Source organism: Saccoglossus kowalevskii, unplaced genomic scaffold (assembly GCF_978046115.1).
Source record: "Saccoglossus kowalevskii unplaced genomic scaffold, keSacKowa6.1 SCAFFOLD_53, whole genome shotgun sequence".
NCBI classification, from domain to species: domain Eukaryota; kingdom Metazoa; phylum Hemichordata; class Enteropneusta; family Harrimaniidae; genus Saccoglossus; species Saccoglossus kowalevskii.
Genome location: NW_028188623.1, coordinates 19912 through 39822, shown reverse-complemented (window position 1 = coordinate 39822; position 19911 = coordinate 19912).

The window sequence follows — 19911 nt, the reverse complement described above, 5'->3', positions numbered from 1 at the left end:
TCACGTGGTACGGCGGCCATTTTGAATTTAAGGCGAAAAATGGCATGCTCATTTGAACACCTTTCTGAGGGCCTAGGTGTCTCAAACTTTCGCCTAAAAGAAGCATTGGCCCTAGAGCTACGTATATCAGAAAAAAAAAGTTGAACGGTCATGTGACTTTTTTTTCTAGAATTTTCTGAAATATTGTTTTGCATCTCATTTGCATAATTTTGATCGTATCGAAATTCCACGCCATAATTTTGAAGAACATCATACATACTACAGATTAATCAAAGAATCATGGAAGTGCGACCAGTAGTTTTGGAGCAGTTGATTTATGAATATTTTTCACATTTTATATAAAATAGTCAGCAATGTTGCATTATGGGAAAGGGGGGAGGGCCCATATACGATACACATTGAATTGACATATATTGAGAACTATTGCATATACAAACATGGAACTAACGCTATATTGAAGACATTGGACAAGAGAATTGACCAAAATATTGGATGACCATAAATGGTCATGCAACTCATTAAATATGCATGTCTCTAATATCTCAGGCACTATTGCAAGTACAAACATGGAACTAACGCTATATTGAAGACATTGGACAAGATAATTGACCAAGATATTGGATGACCATATATGGTCATGTAACTCATTAAATATGCATGTCTTTAATATCTCAGGCACTATTGCAAGTATAAACATGGAACCAATGCTATATTGAAGACATTGAACAAAAGAATTGATCAACATAGTGTATGACCATATATGGTCATATAACTCATTAAATATGCGTGTCTCTAATATCTCGGGCATTATTGCAAGTTCAAACATGGAATCAACGCTATATTGAAGACATAGGACGAGAGAATTGACCAACTTATTCGATGACCATATATGGTCATAGAACTGATTAAATATGCATATCCATATATCTCGAACACTTTTAAAGATAGAAACATGTACCCAAACCTATATTGAAGACTTTGGACAAGATAATTGACCAACACAGTCGATGACCATATATGGTCATACAACTCATTAAATATGCATGTCTCTAATATCTCGAGTACTATTGTAAGCACAAACATGGAACCAATACTATATTGAAGACATTGGACAAAAGGATTGACCAACATATTTGATTACCATATATGGTCATAGAACACATTAAGTATGCATATCCATAATATCTCGAGCACTTTTAAAGATAGGGACATGTACCCAAACCTATACTGAAGACATTGGACAAGAGAATTGTCCAACATATGAGATGACCATATATGGTCATAGAACTCATTAAATATGCATGCCTCTAATATCTTAGGCACTGATGCAGGTAGGAACATGGAACCAATGCTATATTGAAGTCATTGGACAAGAGAATTGACAAACATACCTGATGACTATATATGGTCATATAACTCATTACATATGCATGGCAATAATATCTTGGACACTATCACATATACAAACATGGGACCAACGTTAATTTTGGGGGCTATTGCAAACAGTCATACCTGGCCATGCATTGCATGTGACTTGGCCATGTGCCATGGTCTTGAAAACCGGTCATTGCTGCTATGCAGCTATATTTATTATTATTATTATTATTATTATTATTATTCCGCCAGATTTTTCGCTAAGCGCCATTCGAACACCGTTGCACATATCTTGAAAATTTTTTCATATGTTTGTAAAGCATGATGAGATCTAATGCATATCCTAAGATGACGCATATTGGTCACGTGGTACGGCGGCCATTTTGAATTTTATGCAAAAAATGGCATGCTCATTTAAACACCTTTCTGTGGGTCTAGGAGTCTCAAACTTGCGCTTAAAAGAAGCATTGGCCCTAGAGCTACGTATTTCATGAAAAAAAAGTTGAACGGTCATGTGACGTTTTTTTTTAGAATTTTCTGAAATATTGTTTTGCACTCATTTGCATAATTTTGATCGTATCAAAATTCCACGCCATAGTTTTGAAGAACATCATACATACTACAGATTAATCAAAGAATCATGAAAGTGCGACCAGTAGTTTTGGAGCAGTTGATTTATGAATATTTTTCACATTTTATATAAAATAGTCAGCAATGATGCATTATGGGAAAGGGGGGAGGGCCCATATACGATACACATTGAATTGCCATATATTGAGAACTATTGCATATACAAACATGGAACCAACGCTATATTGAAGACATTGGACAAGAGAATCGACCAAAATATTGGATGACCATATATGGTCATATAACTCATTAAATATGCATGTCTCTAATATCTCATGCACTATTGCAAGTACAAACATGTAACCAATGCTATATTGAAGACTTTGGTCAAAAGAATTGACGAACACAGTTGATGACCATATATGGTCATAGAACTCATTAAATATGCATATCCATAATATCTCTAGCACTTTAAAAAATAGAGACATGTACCCAAACCTATATTGAAAGCATTGGACAAGAGAATTGACCAAAACATTCGATGACCATATATGGTCATGCAACTCATTAAATATGCATGTCTCTAATAGGTCAGACACTATTGCAAGCACAAACATGGAACCATGTCTATATTGAAGACATTGGACGAGAGAATTGACCAACATATTCAATGACCATATATGGTCATATAACTCATTAAATATGCATGTCTCTAATATCTCATGCACTATTGCAAGTACAAACATGGAACCAATGCTATATTGAAGACATTGGACAAAAGAATTGACCAACATACTTGATGGCCATATATGGTCATATAACTCATTAAATATGCATATCCATAATATCTCTAGCACTTTAAAAGATAGAGACATGTACCCAAACCTATATTGAAAGCATTGGACAAGAGAATTGACGAACACATTCGATGACCATATATGGTAATAGAACTCATTAAATATGCTGTCTCTAATATCTTATGCACTATTGCAAGTACAAACATGGTACCAGCCCTATATTGAAGACATTGGACAACAGAATTGACCAACATAGTTGATGACCATATATGGTCGTAAAACTCATTAAATATGCATGTCTCTAATATCTTATGCACTATTGCAATTACAAACATGGAACCAATGCTATATTGAAGACATTGGACAAAAGAATTGACCAACATAGTTGATGACTATATATGGTCATAGAACTCATTAAATATGCATATCCATAATATCTCGTGCACTTTTAAAGATAGAGACATGTACCCAAACCTATACTGAAGGCATTGGACAAAAGAATTGACCAACATTTTAAATGACCATATATGGTCATAGAACTCATTAAATATGCAAGTCTCTAATATCTTAGGCACTGTTGCAAGTAGGAACATTGAACCAATGCCATTGAAGACATTGGACAAGAGAATTGACAAACATATCCGATGACTATATATGGTCATGGAACTCATTAAATATGCATGGCTATAATATCTCGGACACTATCACATATACAAACATGGAACCAATGTCCAATTTTCAGGGCTATTGCAAACAGTCATACATGGCCATGCATTGCATGTGACTTGGCCATGTGCCATGGTCTTGAAAACCGGTGATTGCTGCTATGCAGCTATATTTATTATTATTATTATTCCGCCAGATTTTTCGCTAAGCGCCATTCGAACACTGTTGCACATATCTGGAAAATGTTTACATATGATTGTAAAGCTTGATGAGATCTAGTGCATATCCTAAGATGACGCATATTGGTCACGTGGTACGGCGGCCATTTTGAATTTTAGGCGAAAAATGGCATGCTCATTTAAACACCTTTCTGAGGGTCTAGGAGTCTCAAACTTTCGCTTAAAAGAAGCATTGGCCTTAGAGCTACGTATTTCATGAAAAAAAAGTTGAACGGTCATGTGACTTTTTTTTCTAGAATTTTCTAAAATATTGTTTTGCATCTCATTTGCATAATTTTGATCGTATCAAAATTCCACGCCATAATTTTGAAGAACATCATACATACTACAGATTAATCAAAGCATCATGAAAGTGCGACCAGTAGTTTTGGAGCAGTTGATTTATGAATATTTTTCACATTTTATATAAAATAGTCAGCAATGTTGCATTATGGGAAAGGGGGGAGGGCCTATATACGATACACATTGAATTGACATATATTGAGAACTATTGTATATACAAACATGGAACTAACGCTATATTGAAGACATTGGACAAGAGAATTGACCAAAATGTTGGATGACCATATATGGTCATGCAACTCATTAAATATACATGTATTTAATATCTCAGGCACTACTGCAAGTACAAACATGGAACCAACGCTATATTGAAGACATTGAACAAAAGAATTGATCAACATAGTTGATGACCATATATGGTCATATAACTCATTAAATATGCGTGTCTCTAATATCTCAGTCATTATTGCAAGTACAAACATAGAACCAACGCTATATTGAAGACATAGGACGAGAGAATTGACCAACATATTCGATGACCATATATGGTCATAGAACTGATTAAATATGCATATCCATATATCTCGAGCACTTTTAAAGATAGAGACATGTACCCAATCCTATATTGAAGGTATTGGACAAGAGAATTGACAAACACATTCGATGACCATATAAGGTCATAGTACTCATTAAATATGCATGTCTCTAATATCTCAGGCACTATTGCAAGCACAAACATGAAACCAATGTTATATTGAAGACATTGGACAAAAGAATAGACCAACACAGTCGATGACCTTATATGGTCATACAACTCATTAAATATGCATGTCTCTAATATCTCGAGCACTATTGCAAGCACAAACATGGAACCAATGCTATATTGAAGACATTGAACACAAGGATTGACCAACATATTCGATTACCATATATGGTCATAGAACTCATTAAATATGCATATCCATAATATTTCGAGCACTTTTAAAGAGAGGGACTTGTACCCAAATCTATACTGAAGGCATTGGACAAAAGAATTGACCAACATTTTAAATGACCATATATGGTCATAGAACTCATTAAATGTGCAAGTCTCTAATATCTTAGGCACTGTTGCAAGTAGGAACATTGAACCAATGCCATTGAAGACATTGGACAAGAGAATTGACAAACATATCCGATGACTATATATGGTCATGGAACTCATTAAATATGCATGGCTATAATATCTCGGACACTATCACATATACAAACATGGAACCAATGTCCAATTTTCAGGGCTATTGCAAACAGTCATACATGGCCATGCATTGCATGTGACTTGGCCATGTGCCATGGTCTTGAAAACCGGTGATTGCTGCTATGCAGCTATATTTATTATTATTATTATTCCGCCAGATTTTTCGCTAAGCGCCATTCGAACACTGTTGCACATATCTGGAAAATGTTTACATATGATTGTAAAGCTTGATGAGATCTAGTGCATATCCTAAGATGACGCATATTGGTCACGTGGTACGGCGGCCATTTTGAATTTTAGGCGAAAAATGGCATGCTCATTTAAACACCTTTCTGAGGGTCTAGGAGTCTCAAACTTTCGCTTAAAAGAAGCATTGGCCTTAGAGCTACGTATTTCATGAAAAAAAAGTTGAACGGTCATGTGACTTTTTTTTCTAGAATTTTCTAAAATATTGTTTTGCATCTCATTTGCATAATTTTGATCGTATCAAAATTCCACGCCATAATTTTGAAGAACATCATACATACTACAGATTAATCAAAGCATCATGAAAGTGCGACCAGTAGTTTTGGAGCAGTTGATTTATGAATATTTTTCACATTTTATATAAAATAGTCAGCAATGTTGCATTATGGGAAAGGGGGGAGGGCCTATATACGATACACATTGAATTGACATATATTGAGAACTATTGTATATACAAACATGGAACTAACGCTATATTGAAGACATTGGACAAGAGAATTGACCAAAATGTTGGATGACCATATATGGTCATGCAACTCATTAAATATACATGTATTTAATATCTCAGGCACTACTGCAAGTACAAACATGGAACCAACGCTATATTGAAGACATTGAACAAAAGAATTGATCAACATAGTTGATGACCATATATGGTCATATAACTCATTAAATATGCGTGTCTCTAATATCTCAGTCATTATTGCAAGTACAAACATAGAACCAACGCTATATTGAAGACATAGGACGAGAGAATTGACCAACATATTCGATGACCATATATGGTCATAGAACTGATAAAATATGCATATCCATATATCTCGAGCACTTTTAAAGATAGAGACATGTACCCAATCCTATATTGAAGGTATTGGACAAGAGAATTGACAAACACATTCGATGACCATATAAGGTCATAGTACTCATTAAATATGCATGTCTCTAATATCTCAGGCACTATTGCAAGCACAAACATGAAACCAATGTTATATTGAAGACATTGGACAAAAGAATAGACCAACACAGTCGATGACCTTATATGGTCATACAACTCATTAAATATGCATGTCTCTAATATCTCGAGCACTATTGCAAGCACAAACATGGAACCAATGCTATATTGAAGACATTGAACACAAGGATTGACCAACATATTCGATTACCATATATGGTCATAGAACTCATTAAATATGCATATCCATAATATTTCGAGCACTTTTAAAGAGAGGGACTTGTACCCAAATCTATACTGAAGGCATTGGACAAAAGAATTGACCAACATTTTAAATGACCATATATGGTCATAGAACTCATTAAATGTGCAAGTCTCTAATATCTTAGGCACTGTTGCAAGTAGGAACATTGAACCAACGCTATATTGAAGACATTGGACAAGAGAATTGACAAACATACCCGATGACTATAGATGGTCATGCAACTCATTAAATATGCATGGATATAATATCTCGAACACTATAACATATACAAACATGGAACCAACGTTAATTTTCGGGGCTATTGCAAACAGTCATACATGGCCATGCATTGCATGTGACTTGGCCATGTGCCATGGTCTTGAAAACCGGTGATTGCTGCTATGCAGCTATATTTATTATTATTATTATTCCGCCAGATTTTTCGCTAAGCGCCATTCGAACACTGTTGCACATATCTGGAAATTTTTTTCACATGTTTGTTAAGTTTGATGAGATCTAGTGCATATCCTAAGATAACGCATATTGGTCACGTGGTACGGCGGCCATTTTGAATTTTAGGCAAAAAATGGCATGCTCATTTAAACACCTTTCTGAGGGTCTAGGAGTCTCAAACTTTCGCTTAAAAGAAGCATTGGCCCTAGAGCTACGTATTTCATGAAAAAAAAGTTGAACGGTCATGTGACTTTTTTTTTTAGAATTTTCTGAAATATTGTTTTGCATCTCATTTGCATAATTTTGATCGTATCAAAATTCCACGCCATAATTTTGAAGAACATCATACATACTACAGATTAATCAAAGAATCATGAAAGTGCGACCAGTAGTTTTGGAGCAGTTGATTTATGAATATTTTTCACATTTTATATAAAATAGTCAGCAATGTTGCATTATGGGAAAGGGGGGAGGGCCCATATGCAATACACATTGAATTGACATATATTGAGAACTACTGTATATACAAACATGGAACTAACGCTATATTGAAGACATTGGACAAGAGAATTGACCAAAATATTGGATGACCATATATGGTCATGCAACTCATTAAATATGCATGTCTCTAATATCTCAGGCACTATTGCAAGTACAAACATGGAACCAATGCTATATTGAAGACATTGGACAAAAGAATTGACCAACATATTCGATGACCATATATGGTCATAGAACTCATTAAATATGCATATCCATAATATCTCGATCACTTTTAAAGATATAGACATGTACCCAAATCTATATTGAAGACATTGGACAAGAGAATTGACCAACACATTCGATGACCATATAAGGTCATAGAACTCATTAAATATGCATGTCTCTAATATCTCAGGCACTATTGCAAACACAAACATGGAACCAATGTTATATTGAAGACATTGGACAAAAGGATTGACCAACACATTCGATGACCATATATGGTCATATAACTCATTAAATATGCATATCCATAATATCTCGAGCACTTTTAAAGATAGAGATATGTACCCAAACCTACACTGAAGGCATTGGACAAAAGAATTGACCAACATTTTAAATGACCATATATGGTCATAGAGCTCATTAAATATGCAAGTCTCTAATATCTTAGGCACTGTTACAAGGAGGAACATTGAACCAATGCTATAATGAAGACATTGGACAAGAGAATTGACAAACATACCCGATGACTATATATGGTCATGGAACTCATTAAATATGCATGGCTATAATACCTCGGACACTATCACATATACAAACATGGGACCAACGTTAATTTTCAGGGCTATTGCAAACAGTCATACATGGCCATGCATTGCATGTGACTTGGCCATGTGCCATGGTCTTGAAAACCGGTGATTGCTGCTATGCAGCTATATTTATTAGGTTTTCAAGACACATGTCTTGGAAACCTTTTGTAATTGTTATGTTTTTTATTATTATTATTCCGCCAGATTTTTCGCTAAGCGCCATTCGAACACCGTTGCACATATCTTGAAAATGTTTTCACATGTTTGTAAAGTCTGATGAGATCTAGTGCATATCCTAAGATGACGCATATTGGTCACGTGGTACGGCGGCCATTTTGAATTTAAGGCGAAAAATGGCATGCTCATTTAAACACCTTTCTGAGGGTCTAGGAGTCTCAAACTTTCGCTTAAAAGAAGCATTGGCCCTAGAGCTACGTATTTCATGAAAAAAAAGTTGAACGGTCATGTGACTTTTTTTTCTAGAATTTTCTGAAATATTGTTTTGCATCTCATTTGCATAATTTTGATCGTATCAAAATTCCACGCCATAATTTTGAAGAACATCATACATACTACAGATTATTCAAAGAATCATGCTAGTGCGACCAGTAGTTTTGGAGCAGTTGATTTATGAATATTTTTCACATTTTATATAAAATAGTCAGCAATGTTGCATTGTGGGAAAGGGGGGAGGGCCCATATACGATACACATTGAATTGACATATATTGAGAACTAATGCACATACAAACATGGAACTAACGCTATATTGAAGACATTGGACGAGAGAATTGACCAAAATATTGGATGACCATATATGGTCATGCAACTCATTAAATATGCATGTCTCTAATATCTCAGGCACTATTGCAAGTACAAACATGGAACCAACACTGTATTGAAGACATTGGACAAGAAAATTGACCAAAACATTGGATGACCATATATGGTCATAGAAATCATTAAATATACATGTCTTTAATATCTCAGGCACTATTGCATGTACAAACATGGAACCAATGCTATATTGAAGACATTGAACAAAAGAATTGATCAACATAGTTGATGACCATATATGGTCATATAACTTATTAAATATGCGTGTCTCTAATATCTCAGTCATTATTGCAAGTACAAACATCGAACCAACGCTATATTGAAGACATAGGACGAGAGATTTGACCAACATATTCGATGACCATATATGGTCATAGAACTAATTAAATATGCATATCCATATATCTCGAGCACTTTTAAAGATAGAGACATGTACCCAAACCTATATTGAAGGTATTGGACAAGAGAATTGACCAACACATTCGATGACCATATAAGGTCATAGTACTCATTAAATATGCATGTCTCTAATATCTCAGACACTATTGCAAGCACAAACATTAAACCAATGTTATATTGAAGACATTGGACAAAATAATTGACCAACACAGTCGATGACCTTATATGGTCATACAACTCATTAAATATGCATGTCTCTAATATCTCGAGCACTATTGCAAACACAAACATGGAACCAATGCTATATTGAAGACATTGAACAAAAGGATTGACCAACAAATTCGATTACCATATATGGTCATAGAACTCATTAAATATGCATATCCATAATATTTCGAGCACTTTTAAAGATAGAGACATGTACCCAAACCTATACTGAAGGCATTGGACAAAAGAATTGAACAACATTTTAAATGACCATATATGGTCATAGAACTCATTAAATGTGCAAGTCTCTAATATCTTAGGCACTGTTGCAAGTAGTAACATTGAACCAATGCTATATTGAAGACATTGGACAAGAGAATTGACAAACATACCCGATGACTATATATGGTCATGCAACTCATTAAATATGCATGGCAATAATATCTCGGACACTATCACATATACAAACATGAAACCAACGTTAATTTTCAGGGCTATTGCAAACAGTCATTCATGGCCATGCATTGCATGTGACTTGGCCATGTGCCATGGTCTTGAAAACCGGCGATTGCTGCTATGCAGCTATATTTAGGGTTTCGAGCCCATTTGGTCGAAACCCTTTTGTAATTGTTCCGTTTATTATTATTATTATTATTAGGGTTTCGAGCCCATTTGGTCGAAACCCTTTTGTAATTGTTCCGTTTATTATTATTATTAGGGTTTCGAGCCCATTTGGTCGAAACCCTATTGTAATTGTTCCGTTTATTATTATTATTATTATTATTATTCTTCCGCCTAAATTTTTGGTCACGCTTTATGTCAACACCGTTGGACCGATCAGTTCCATACTTGCCACAATGGTAAAGCTGTATGAGATCTGGTGCATATCCTAAGTTCAGACACATAGGTCACATGACCAGGCCGCCATCTTGGATTAAAGGCGAAATTTTCAATGCCGAATTGCGCACCTTTCTGAGGGTCTGAGTGCTCCAATTTTTTTATGATAGTAGCAGTGCGACAAGGGCTACAAATTTCATCAAAAAAAACTTTAGCGGTCACGTGACTAATTTTTTTCTAGAATTTTTTTAATTTTCTTTTGCATCTCATTTGCATAATTTTCGACTAATCAACTATCCCTGAATAACTTTGAAAGATCATATGACATAGTATTTAATTCCAAAATATGAAGTCCAGGCGATAAGCCGTTTTTTAGAAGAAGATTTTAGAATGTTTTTTCATATTTTTTTTGTTCTTTTATATGGTCACGTGACCTCATTTTATAGACATAATTGCAATATCTCAAGCACTGTTACAGATAGGAACATGCAACCAGTGCAATATTGAAGTGATGGTACATGAAATTCTACTAACAAACAAGATGATCATATATGGTCATGTGATCTCATTAAATATGCATAAATGTAATATATCAAGCACTGTTACAGATAGGGACATGCAACCTGTGCAATATCGAAGCTATAAGACACGAGATGTGACTAACTAATGTGATGACCATATATGGTCATGTGACTTCATCAAATATGCATAAATGTAATAACTCAAGCACAGTTACAGACGGGAACATGCAACCAGTGCAATATTGAAGTGATGGTACATGAAATTTTACTAACAAACAAGATGACTATATATGGTCATGTGACCTCATTGAATATGCATAAATGTAATATATCAAGCACTGCAAGAGTTAGTTACATGCAACCTGTGCAATATCGGAGGTATGGGTCAAGAGATGTGACTAACTAATGTGATGACCATATATGGTCATGTGACTTCATTAAATATGCATAATTGAATTATCTCAAGCACTGTTATAGATAGAAACATGCAACCTGTGCAAAATCGAAGTTATGGGAAATGAGATGTGAGTAACTAATGTGATGACCGTATATGGTCATGTGCCGTCATTAAATATGCATAATTGTAATATCTCAAGCAGAATCACATATAGAGACATGCAACCTATGTAATATCGAAGCTATGTGACAAGAGATATGACTAACTTATGTGATGACCATATATGGTCATGTAACTTCATCAAATATGCATAAATGTAATAACTCAAGCACTGTTACAGATAGGAACATGCAACCAGTGCAATATTGAAGCTATTGCACAACAGAAGTGACTAACATATCCGATGACCATATATGGTCATGTGACCTCATCAAATATGCATAAATTTTATATCTCAAGCACTGTTACAGATAGGAACATGCAACCAGTGCAATATTGAAGCTATTGCACAACAGAAGTGACTAACATATCCATTGACCATATATGGTCATGTGACCTCATCAAATAAGCATAAATGTAATAACTCAAGCACTATTACAGACGGGAATATGCAACCTGTGCAATATCGAATCTATGGAACAAGAGATGTGACTAACTAATGTGATGACCATATATGGTCAGGTGACCTCATCAAATATGCACAAATGTTATATCTCAAGCACTGTTACAGATAGGAACATGCAACCAATGCAATATTGAAGTTATTGCACAACAGAGCTGAAAAAAACATCCGATGACCGTATATGGTCATGGGACATTATTAAATATGCAAGATTGTAATACCTTAAGCACTGTTACAGACAGGAACATGTAACATGTTTAGTATGAAGGCCATGCAATTTCCTTTAATATATTATTGTCAATGATGCCGATTTTGGAACGCTGCTAATATGTCAGTGGGCTCGAAACCCGACATTGCTGCAACGTAGCTATATTTATTATTATTAGGGTTTCGAGCCCATTTGGTCGAAACCCTATTGTAATTGTTCCGTTTATTATTATTAGGGTTTCGAGCCCATTTGGTCGAAACCCTTTTGTAATTGTTCCGTTTATTATTATTATTATTATTATTATTATTATTATTCTTCCGCCTAAATTTTTGGACACGCTTTATGTCAACACCGTTGGACCAATCAGTTTCATACTTGCCACAATTGTAAAGCTGTATGAGATCTGGTGCATATCCTAAGTTCAGACACATAGGTCACATGACCAGGCCGCCATCTTGGATTAAATGCGAAATTTTCAATGCCGAATTGCGCACCTTTCTGAGGGTCTGAGTGCTCCAATTTTTTTATGATAGTAGCAGTGCAACAAGGGCTACAAATCTCATCAAAAAAAACTTTAGCGGTCACGTGACTTTTTTTTTTAGAATTTTTTTAAATTTTGTTTTGCATCTCATTTGCATAATTTTCGACAAATCAACTAACCCTGAATAACTTTGAAAGATCATATGACATAGTATTTAATTCCAAAATATCGAGTCCAGGCGATAAGCCGTTTTTTATAAGAAGATTTTAGAATGTTTTTTCATATTTTTTTGTTCTTTTATATGGTCACGTGACCTCATTTTATAGACATAATTGCAATATCTCAATCACTGTTACAGATAGGAACATGCAACCAGTGCAATTTTGAAGTGATGGTACATGAAATTCTACTAACAAACAAGATGACCATATATGGTCATGTGATCTCATTAAATATGCATGAATGTAATATATCAAGCACTGTTACAGATAGGGACATGCAACCTGTGCAATATCGAAGCTATAAGACACGAGATGTGACTAACTAATGTGATGACCATATATGGTCATGTGACTTCATCAAATATGCATAAATGTAATAACTCAAGCACTGTTACAGATAGGAACATGCAACCAGTGCAATATTGAAGCTATTGCACAACAGAAGTGACTAACACATCTGATGACCATATATGGTCATGTGACCTCATCAAATATGCATAAATGTTATATTTGAAACACAGTAACAGATAGAAACACACAACCTGTGCAATATCAAAGCTATGAGACAAGATATGTGACTAACACATCTGATGCCCATACACGGTCATGTGACATCATTAAATATGCATAAATGTAATAACTCAAGCACTGTTACAGACGGGAACATGCAACCTGTGCAATATCGAAGCTATGGGACAAGAGATGTGACTAACTAATGTGATGACCATATATGGTCATGTGACCTCATCAAATATGCATAAATGTTATATTTGAAACACAGTAACAGATAGAAACACACAACCTGTGCAATATCGAAGCTATGAGACAAGATATGTGACTAACACATCTGATGCCCATACACGATCATGTGACATCATTAAATATGCATAAATGTAATAACTCAAGCACTGTTACAGACGGGAACATGCAACCTATGCAATATCGAATCTATGGAACAAGAGATGTGACTAACTAATGTGATGACCACATATGGTCATGTGACCTCATCAAATATGCATAAATGTTATATCTCAAGCACTGTTACAGATAGGAAAATGCAACCAATGCAATATTGAAGTTATTGCACAACAGAGCTGACAAAAACATCCGATGACCATATATGGTCATGGGACATCATTAAATATGCAAGATTGTAATACATTAAGCACTGTTACAGACAGGAATATGCAACATGTTTAGTATGAAGGCCATGCAATTTCCTTTAATATATTATTGTCAATGATGCTGATTTTGGAACGCTGCTAATAAGTCAGTGGGCTCGAAACCCGACATTGCTGCAACGCAGCTATATTTATTATTATTATTCTTCCGCCTAAATTTTTGGTCACGCTTTATGTCAACACCGTTGGACCGATCAGTTCCATACTTGCCACAATGGTTAAGCTGTATGAGATCTGGTGCATATCCTAAGTTCAGACACATAGGTCACATGACCAGGCCGCCATCTTGGATTAAATGCGAAATTTTCAATGCCGAATTGCGCACCTTTCTGAGGGTCTGAGTGCTCCAATTTTTTTATGATAGTAGCAGTGCGACAAGGGCTACAAATTTCATCAAAAAAAACTTTAGCGGTCACGTGACTTTTTTTTTTAGAATTTTTTTAAATTTTGTTTTGCATCTCATTTGCATAATTTTCGACAAATCAACTAACCCTGAATAACTTTGAAAGATCATATGACATAGTATTTAATTCCAAAATATGGAAGTCCAGGCGAAAAGCCGTTTTTTATAAGAAGATTTTAGAATGTTTTTTTCATATTTTTTGTTCTTTTATATGGTCACGTGACCTCATTTTATAGACATAATTGCAATATCTCAAGCACTGTTATAGATAGGAACATGCAACCAGTGCAATATTGAAGTGATGGTACATGAAATTCTACTAACAAACAAGATGACCATATATGGTCATGTGATCTCATTAAATATGCATAAATGTAATATATCCAGCACTGTTACAGATAGGGACATGCAACCTGTGCAATATCGAAGCTATAAGACACGAGATGTGACTAACTAATGTGATGACCATATATGGTCATGTGACTTCATCAAATATGCATAAATGTAATAACTCAAGCACAGTTACAGACGGGAACATGCAACCAGTGCAATATTGAAGGGATGGTACATGAAATTTTACTAACAAACAAGATGACCATATATGGTCATGTGACCTCATTGAATATGCATAAATGTAATATATCAAGCACTGCAAGAGTTAGGGACATGCAACCTGTGCAATATCGAAGGTATGGGTCAAGAGATGTGACTAACTAATGTGATGACCATATATGGTCATGTGACTTCATTAAATATGCATAATTGAATTATCTCAAGCACTGTTACAGACATGAACATGCAACCTGTGCAAAATCGAAGCTGTGGGACATGAGATGTGAGTAACTAATGTGATGACCGTATATGGTCATGTGACGTCATTAAATATGCATAATTGTAATATCTCAAGCAGAATCACAGGTAGAGACATGCAACCTATGCAATATCGAAGCTATGAGACAAGAGATGTGGCTAACTAATGTGATGACCATTTATGGTCATGTAATTTCATCAAATATGCATAAATGTAATAACTCAAGCACTGTTACAGATAGGAACATGCAACCAGTGCAATATTGAAGCTATTGCACAACATAAGTGACTAACACATCCGATGACCATATATGGTCATGTGACCTCATCAAATATGCATAAATGTTATATCTCAAGCACTGTTACAGATAGGAACATGCAACCAGTGCAATATTGAAGCTATTGCACAACAGAAGTCACTAACATATCCGATGACCATATATGGTCATGTGACCTCATCAAATAAGCATAAATGTAATAACTCAAGCACTATTACAGACGGGAACATGCAACCTGTGCAATATCGAATCTATGGAACAAGAGATGTGACTAACTAATGTGATGACCATATATGGTCATGTGACCTCATCAAATATGCATAAATGTTACATTTGAAACACAGTAACAGATAGAAACACACAACCTGTGCAATATCGAAGCTAGGAGACAAGATATGTGACTAACACATCTGATGCCCATACACGGTCATGTGACATCATTAAATATGCATAAATGTAATAACTCATGCACTGTTACAGACGGGAACATGCAACCTGTGCAATATCGAATCTATGGAACAAGAGATGTGACTAACTAATGTGATGACCACACATGGTCATGTGACCTCATCAAATATGCATAAATGTTATATCTCAAGCACTGTTACAGATAGGAAAATGCAACCAATGCAATATTGAAGTTATTGCACAACAGAGCTGACAAAAACATCCGATGACCATATATGGTCATGGGACATCATTAAATATGCAAGATTGTAATACATTAAGCACTGTTACAGACAGGAACATGCAACATGTTTAGTATGAAGGCCATGCAATTTCCTTTAATATATTATTGTCAATGATGCTGATTTTGGAACGCTGCTAATAAGTCAGTGGGCTCGAAACCCGACATTGCTGCAACGCAGCTATATTTATTATTATTATTATTATTATTCTTCCGCCTAAATTTTTGGTCACGCTTTATGTCAACACCGTTGGACCGATCAGTTTCATACTTGCCACAATGGTAAAGCTGTATGAGATCTAGTGCATATCCTAAGTTCAGACACATAGGTCACATGACCAGGCCGCCATCTTGGATTAAAGGCGAAATTTTCAATGCCGAATTGCGCACCTTTCTGAAGGTCTGAGTGCTCCAATTTTTTTATGATAGTAGCAGTGGGACAAGGGCTACAAATTTCATCAAAAAAAACTTTAGCGGTCACGTGACTTTTTTTTTTAGAATTTTTTTAAATTTTGTTTTGCATCTCATTTGCATAATTTTCGACAAATCAACTAACCCTGAATAACTTTGAAAGATCATATGACATAGTATTTAATTCCAAAATATGGAAGTCCAGGCGAAAAGCCGTTTTTTATAAGAAGATTTTAGAATGTTTTTTTCATATTTTTTTGTTCTTTTATATGGTCACGTGACCTCATTTTATAGACATAATTGCAATATCTCAAGCACTGTTACAGATAGGAACATGCAACCAGTGCAATATTGAAGTGATGGTACATGAAATTCTACTAACAAACAAGATGACCATATATGGTCATGTGATCTCATTAAATATGCATAAATGTAATATATCAAGCACTGTTACAGATAGGGACATGTAACCTGTGCAATATCGAAGCTATAAGACACAAGATGTGACTAACTAATGTGATGACCATATATGGTCATGTGACTTCATCAAATATGCATAAATGTAATAACTCAAGCACAGTTACAGACGGGAACATGCAACCTGTGCAAAATCGAAGCTGTGGGACATGAGATGTGAGTAACTAATGTGATGACCGTATATTGTCATGTGATGTCATTAAATATGCATAATTGTAATATCTCAAGCAGAATAACAGATAGAGACATGCAACCTATGCAATATCGAAGCTATGAGACAAGAGATGTGGCTAACTAATGTGATGACCATATATGATCATGTAATTTCATCAAATATGCATAAATGTCATAACTCAAGCACTGTTACAGATAGGAACATGCAACCAGTGCAATATTGAAGCTATTGCACAACAGAAGTGACTAACACATCCGATGACCATATATGGTCATGTGACCTCATCAAATATGCATAAATGTTATATCTCAAGCACTGTTACAGATAGGAACATGCAACCAGTGCAATATTGAAGCTATTGCACAACAGAAGTCACTAACATATCTGATGACCATATATGGTCATGTGACCTCATCAAATAAGCATAAATGTAATAACTCAAGCACTATTACAGACGGGACCATGCAACCTGTGCAATATCGAATCTATGGAACAAGAGATGTGTGTAACTAATGTGATGACCATATATGGTCATGTGACTTCATTAAATATGCATAATTGAATTATCTCAAGCACTGTTACAGATAGAAACATGCAACCTGTGCAAAATCGAAGCTATGGGACATGAGATGCGAGTAACTAATGTGATGACCGTATATGGTCATGTGCCGTCATTAAATATGCATAATTGTAATATCTCAAGCAGAATCACAGATAGAGACATGCAACCTATGCAATATCGAAGCTATGTGACAAGAGATATGACTAACTAATGTGATGACCATATATGGTCATGTAACTTCATCAAATATGCATAAATGTTATATCTCAAGCACTGTTACAGATAGGAAAATGCAACCAGTGCAATATTGAAACTATTGCACAACAGAAGTGACTAACATATCCGATGACCATATATGGTCATGTGACATCATTAAATATGCATGATTGTAATATCTTAAGCACTGTTACAGACAGGAACATGCAACATGTTTAGTATGAAGGCCATGCAATTTCCTTTAATATATTATTGTCGATGATGCTGATTTTGGAACGCTGCTAATAAGTCAGTGGGCTCGAAACCCGACATTGCTGCAACGCAGCTATATTTAGGGTTTCGAGCCCATTTGGTCGAAACCCTATTGTAATTGTTCCGTTTATTATTATTATTATTATTATTATTCTTCCGCCTAAATTTTTGGTCACGCTTTATGTCAACACCGTTGGACCGATCAGTTCCATACTTGCCACAATGGTAAAGCTGTATGAGATCTGATGCATATCCTAAGTTCAGACACATAGGTCACATGACCAGGCCGCCATCTTGGATTAAAGGCGAAATTTTCAATGCCGAATTGCGCACCTTTCTGAGGGTCTGAGTGCTCCAATTTTTTTATGATAGTAGCAGTGCGACAAGGGCTACAAATTTCATCAAAAAAAACTTTAGCGGTCACGTGACTAATTTTTTTCTAGAATTTTTTTAATTTTCTTTTGCATCTCATTTGCATAATTTTCGACTAATCAACTATCCCTGAATAACATTGAAAGATCATATGACATAGTATTTAATTCCAAAATATGAAGTCCAGGCGATAAGCCGTTTTTTAGAAGAAGATTTTAGAATGTTTTTTCATATTTTTTTTGTTCTTTTATATGGTCACGTGACCTCATTTTATAGACATAATTGCAATATCTCAAGCACTTTTACAGATAGGAACATGCAACCAGTGCAATATTGAAGTGATGGTACATGAAATTCTACTAACAAACAAGATGACCATATATGGTCATGTGATCTCATTAAATATGCATAAATGTAATATATCAAGCACTGTTACAGATAGCGACATGCAACCTGTGCAATATTGAAGCTATAAGACACGAGATGTGACTAACTAATGTGATGACCATATATGGTCATGTGACTTCATCAAATATGCATAAATGTAATAACTCAAGAACAGTTACAGACGGGAACATGCAACCAGTGCAATATTGAAGTGATGGTACATGAAATTTTACTAACAAACAAGATGACCATATATGGTCATGTGACCTCATTGAATATGATTAAATGTAATATATCAAGCACTGTAAGAGTTAGGGACATGCATCCTGTGCAATATCGAAGGTATGGGTCAAGAGATGTGACTAACTAATGTGATGACCATATATGGTCATGTAACTTCATCAAATATGCATACATGAAATAACTCAAGCACTGTTACAGACATGAACATGCAACCTGTGCAAAATCGAAGCTATGGGACATGAGATGTGAGTAACTAATGTGATGACCATATATGGTCATGTGACTTCAACAAATATGCATAAATGTAATAACTCAAGCACAGTTACAGACGGGAACATGCAACCAGTGCAATATTGTAGTGATGGTACATGA